This window comes from Humulus lupulus, chromosome 5, assembly GCF_963169125.1.
Source record: "Humulus lupulus chromosome 5, drHumLupu1.1, whole genome shotgun sequence".
Lineage (NCBI taxonomy): Eukaryota > Viridiplantae > Streptophyta > Magnoliopsida > Rosales > Cannabaceae > Humulus > Humulus lupulus.
In genome coordinates, this window is record NC_084797.1 from 46,869,073 (window position 1) to 46,875,265 (window position 6,193).

Below are 6,193 nucleotides of genomic sequence, written 5' to 3' on the forward strand. Positions count from 1 at the left end.
GGCGAGACAAGGTGTACACGGAAGACCTAGCGAAGGTCTCGTATAACAAGATGCTAGGGATCCTTTGAGGGCCTTACATAGCGAGAAGACCCTTGGAGACCCTCGTTTGAATGCAACGATATATGTAGGGGGGACACGAGAGACCTTGCGAGGCAGCACCCTCGCATAGCGAGGCTAGCCTAGGTTTGGATGTATGCACCTATCGGCACAAGACACGTGAGATGTAGCGAGGCTGGCCTATGGTGCGGACGCATGCGCCTATGGGTGCGGGACCAGTGAGAAGTAGCGAGGCTGCACCCTCGCATAGCAAGGCTGGCCTATGGTGGCACGCGACACGTGGGAGGCTTGCCTTGAACCTCGCATAGTGAGGGTGCACTGCAACAATTTTTAGTATATATTACAGTAAAAAATGACACATATTTAAAAGTGTTATTAATAGATGATTAGAAGAACACAGAAGAAATTTTTTGGCACCATATGAAGTATACCTAGGCGCCAAATGAAAATTTTTTGGGTCTAATTTCTCTCAGCCAAAATTTAAGCCCTAAACCTAAGATACCCAAACTATTTCTCATCAGCCTTCATTGCCGCCTCTCTGCCTCTCTTTCTTACACTCTGTTGCAAAGCTTATTCTCCTCCATTCACTCTCTCTCACACACTTATCCTTTCCCACTCTCGTCTCGTCTCATCTATCTCTGCCTCACGACGTCTGTACGAGCTTCCGGAGCACACAACGGCAATATCGTAGGCGTACATCACTTGACAAGGTTGGCTGATTCTCTTCCAGAATTTTGATATGTAAGATCACTTGACAGGGTTTTTGACAAGGTTTTTGATATTTAAGGAACTTTGACAGGGATTTTGTTTAGAGGCACGAACTTTGCGGATTCTCTTCCAGAATTTTGATATGTAAGATCACTTGTACCAATCTTCTTTTTTTTGTTTAGGATATTTTCTTATGTAGCTGTATTAAGTCTGAGTAGCCGAATTTAAGGTATCTGCTATATAGGCATCCCAAGAACACCAATATTGTTGAGGGCATGGTTAAGGCTATGTCTAGAGTTGTTTCAAGTGTACAGGTAAGATATTTTTATGTATATATTTTATTAGATTTTTGGTTAGTCCTAGCTAGAAAAACTCAGACTAGTGGTGTTTAGTTCTAAAGTTTTCATTTTTTTCTTTTTCATCTCTTTATCTATGATAAAACTTTTGTTTTTTAGAAAATTTGTTTATCTTATCGTCTTCTTATAGAAAAAAAAAATTAATGGGTACAATCTTCTGGTTCAAATAAAACTTTATTTGTAGTTTTGTACAGGCACACTTTGGATCGGATTGATGAGATTTTATCAGATGGTAATTAATTTGCATATTGTAATTTGCTTGACTTGAAGAAACTTTGACATGTAGGGTCAAGAGACTAGTGAGGAGAGCCCGGCAGCTGTTGCAGGGATGTTCAGCAGCAAAGCTAAAGGTAATCACCTCCTTGGCTAAGATCAAATATAATCTATTCTTATTTGTTTGATCAAGATAAAGAGGTTTTTTTACATGTGTGTTTTTGTCAAAATCTTGGCACCCTAAGATTGAGGATATGGTTGTCAAGACTGTATTTCTAGCATATGCTATGCTGTCTTGCATTTGATTTATAGAATATGTTATATTGGATCAAGTTAAGATGATGTAAGTAATTGTCGTAGTTGTGTTTGTAACTAATTTAAGATGTACTCCTAGAATTATAAGGGAATCATCTATTGTATTCTTAATTTTTCAAAAACAATGACCACGTGCCCTTTGCAGGAATTGAGTGGGGCCTTGATAATGATGCGTCCAATACTACAGTGTTAGTTGCTAGTGAAGCTCATGCTATAACTCTAGCTGTTGAGGGTTTGTTAGGAGTTGTGTTTACAGTGGCTGCATTAACAGATGAAACAATGGATGTTGGTGAGGTATTTTTTAATTTTTTTGCTATAAGAGTTCTCTGATATGTCTACAAATTAGTTTATGAATTTTGACCTATATCTAATTTGTTCATGAAATTGTTTAAAAAACATGCTTTAAAGTTTAATTAAGTGCTTGTTCTCTTTGTTTAATTAACCTTGTTCAATCCCCAAATAACATCCAGCCATTTACTGCAATTCAGAGTTGTTTCAGTTCTTGGTACAATGTTCCAGTGGTTGGAGACCCAAAGGCATCTTGCAAAATTGCAAAAGAGGAACACATGGTTTATGGTTTTGACTTCTTTACCACAAAGAACTTTAGCAGCCCATTCCAATGAAATTTTGATTCCTACAATCGGCATGTTTGGTTTATTTGAATTTACATTGGAATGGAATCACAAATTTGTAATTTTGATCTCTCTTTTGTAATTTGTTATTCTTTTTTTGCTATAACATGTTAAAGTTTTAATTTTGTTTCCTACTTGCTAAAGCCTCTTAAAAATAAATGATTTGGTGAGAAGAATTGGTTGTTTTATTTTTCTATTATCATTATATTTAGTTTCTCGACCCCAAGTTTTTATCTTTCTGTTTTCATTTTGTGTTTTAGAACTACCACAAAAAACAGTCTTTTATTAAGTTTGAAATATTTTTGTTTTATTCCTAGGGCAGGACCTTTTTGGAAAGATAAGTTATATTTTCGAGTATTGGACAGTCCATAATTTTTTTCTATAACTTACTTTGTTTCATTCATTTTCCTTGAAACTGTTTGATTAATTTACTACAAGAAATTTTTTGGGTGATATTTCTACTAAAGACCATAAGAATGCCCAATCGTAGTGTGAACAGAAATGAAATGTCCTTGAAGTAACCATAAGTATGCATGATTTAGAAATAGTTTTAAAGGTGTTTTTGTGTCTGTATTTTGAGATATTCTTGTCATTTTTTTTTTGTGTTAATGCCTCCCATCTTTTGTGTTTAATAACGAGTTTTTTTTCTTCTGATTAACTTACATATTTTTCTGGTTTGGGTATTTTATTTTCCTATTTCTTTTTTTATTTCCTTAGGATACTACATATTTTAGTAGTCATGACTTGAGAGTTTATCATGATATTGAGCTCTTCATTTGATGTTTTCTTTGTTGATGTGGTCATATTTATGCTTTGATATATATTTTTCCTAGTAATTCTTTATGTTTTCATATAATTACTATTTCCACTTGCAACTTTATGCTTTGATATTTCATTATAAGTTTGGAAAAATTATAGTATCGCATTCATTCATTGCCTTGTGAAAGTAGATTCCACGAGATCTCAACTTGTCTCATATTACAATCTGTAAAAATTATAAGTCTTTATGTTTTCATATTATAAGTCTTTATGTTTCCTTAAGGACAGAAAAAAAAAATTGTTGTTTTTACGTAAGCTTCTCATTGCTACATAGTAGCAAACTTAAAAACAAGGGTTGAATCAATAAAATTTAGGGTATTGGTTAAAAATAAGGATTGTCATATGAATATGTATGTTTTCCAAAGTTTATGAGAAGTATTCATTTTATACTTACAGTGAGAAAATAAATTGAATTTTTTTGTTACCTATGATGATAATGATCAATTCTTGTAGAAAGGTCAACTGGTATAGTGAGACTACTGTAGAGGACTTAACCTTACAAATAGATATTTATGATGAAATTGGGATTGGAGGAGGTGCTTTTGGAATTTCTGGAGGACTACTTCATCCTTATTCCCCTAAAGGTTAATGGGTACTCTTTATTTTTATCTTTTGAAGAAAAAAAGGAGGAAATAGGGTGTTCATGTAAGATGTTAATGATGTTGGGTATTATGGTCTTGCAGCTAAGCTTCTATGGAGGGATGCTGAGTGTTAGAATGAGTGTTTAAAGCTTTTGGGCGTTGCTGAAGCAGCAGAAGCATCAATGGATTCTGACCAGTTAAGCTCTGGAATTTCAGATTTTGATACTCACTTTCAAGGCCTCATAGATTAGAAAAGGTCTCTTTCTCTCTCTATATATATTTATATAACTGCAATTGTCTCAACTTATTTCTATATTCTATCCCATATTTGTCATTTGTGAAACGTTCTGTTTTAACTAGTGTGAAGTATATGGTTGTTGTTGATGAATGGAATGCACTAGTACATAATGGAAAACTAGGCGAATAATGCATTTACAATAATGGAAAACATTATTGTATTTGAGTATACAATAATTTTTTTTGAAAGGTCATAAGGGTTCTGTAGCATATGATGCAAAATTAAGTAAAAAAATATTGAAGTATTGTGTGTTGATGATGCTGTGATGATATGTGTATGCGTGTATATAATCTTGCTCCATGGGTTCTAGTTTTTTTTTTTTTTGTCAAGGTGGTTTCAAACTTGTTTAACTATTGACAAGTATTAGTTGCAAAAAAAGTTGAACCATTTCAACTTTAAATCTCAAATAGATTTTGTATCTTTCAAAAGATTAATTGGACTTATAAAACTAATTAAAATAAGTTTGTTGTTGTACCTTTATTCTTCAGTTATCGTTTCCTCAGCTCAACAACCTTTTGCAAAAGTATTGGATCCAAATTCAACTACTTTCCTTTTTTATTTTCTCTTGTAGTAAAACATGTCCTTTTTGAAGCTCTCCCTACTTTTGTTCTTTGGTGTTTTTGTTGAATTTTAGATAACAACTATGCAGTATTTTTAAAATTTATAATTGCTTTGCCATTTGATTTTCTTCTGCTGTATGTTTTATGAAGACAACATTTGAGGATGTTTTCCCTGCGGAGGCAACAACTGTTGAGGAATATCTGCAGCAGGTACGTTAGTCTTAAAATTGTTTGCATCTGTGCTTGTTATCCTTTATTTTTTGTTTAAAAGATATTTTTTGCTTTCTCTACTTGCTCTGGAGTAACTATCCTTGTATGTTACTTTTGTTAGAGTGGTTTGAATGTGTTGGCATAATGTTATAACCAATTTAGCTACTTAAAACAATTATTCGAATTTTCTAAAATACAAGTGTTTATTCAAGTCATTAGTACTGACAGTTGGCATGTGAGTTAGTTTTATAGTCTCTTTCTCTCTCTCACTCTCCTCTATAATATATATTTATATTTTGTTAAGAAGATAGTATCATTCAATATATAGCTACAAGCAAGCCTGGAAATTTAATTGATTATGAGAAAGTGGTTGTTCTTCTAACAACTTGATATACTGGCCATGTTTGTGACTGATAATGATTTCTTAATCATACCTATGCACCCGGTGCATGAAATGGAAATTATTTTAGCTGTCCAAGAAGCTCAAAAGGATAACCTCAGAAGTTTTAATGATTACATGTTGAAAGTGTTGGAGGTTAGTATGACACACGGGATATGTAGAATGTTACCCTAATCAATCAATGATATTGTGAGCGCATACGTGATGAATAATATTTGGTTATCCTGCCCAGGTAATAACTTAATATTCTACCATGACAGTTTATTGCTGCCTAGCAGGATTTTAATATTTTGGGAATGATTTTTCCAATGATGCTTAGTGTAGCCTAGATTCTAGTAATTCTGTAGCTTTATTGATCCTCACTTGCTCATGTCTTATGCTCAAATTTTTTCTTCTGCTATTGTGTTTTACATTGATTTAGGGAACTTGCTATTTTGATATTTAGGGTACTGTAGATCAACAAAGATAGGAAAACTTGATGCTAAAACAACTCCTAACAGAGCTGTTGTTGAAAGATAATGAGATCTATCTGCTACTTGGTACAAGAGGTGCGGGAGAAGAAGGTCAATTGAGCTGGATTTTGAATGATGAGAATTCAAGAAAGCAATTCTTACTTGAAGCTGCTCACCAGTGTCAGGCAGCTGGATTATATGACAAGGTAATGCTTGCATGTTTTTTTTTTTTTTTGCAGCAATGCTTAAATATAATTTTCATACTTATTTCTCTTCTGTTTTTGCCTTTATGATTTTCAATTTTATCCACATTTGGGCTTTAGTTGATTTGTTTGAAAAGAAATATATATTTCTGATTGTTTTACTTTTTTTTGGCCTTCTTCTTCTAATGTCATAACGTGCTCATACTACTTGGGTCGTAGCACTTTTTTGGACTTCTGAACCTTTCCTTTTAGTGCCAAGGCATTTTCTTTTTCATTTTTGGGTGATTAAAAAGTATGGTGGCAGAGGGTGATGACTACTAGCATTCTTTAATTTATGATATTTTAGTAGAATACAATATGATGACACTTGGTTGAACACGAAGAAATTG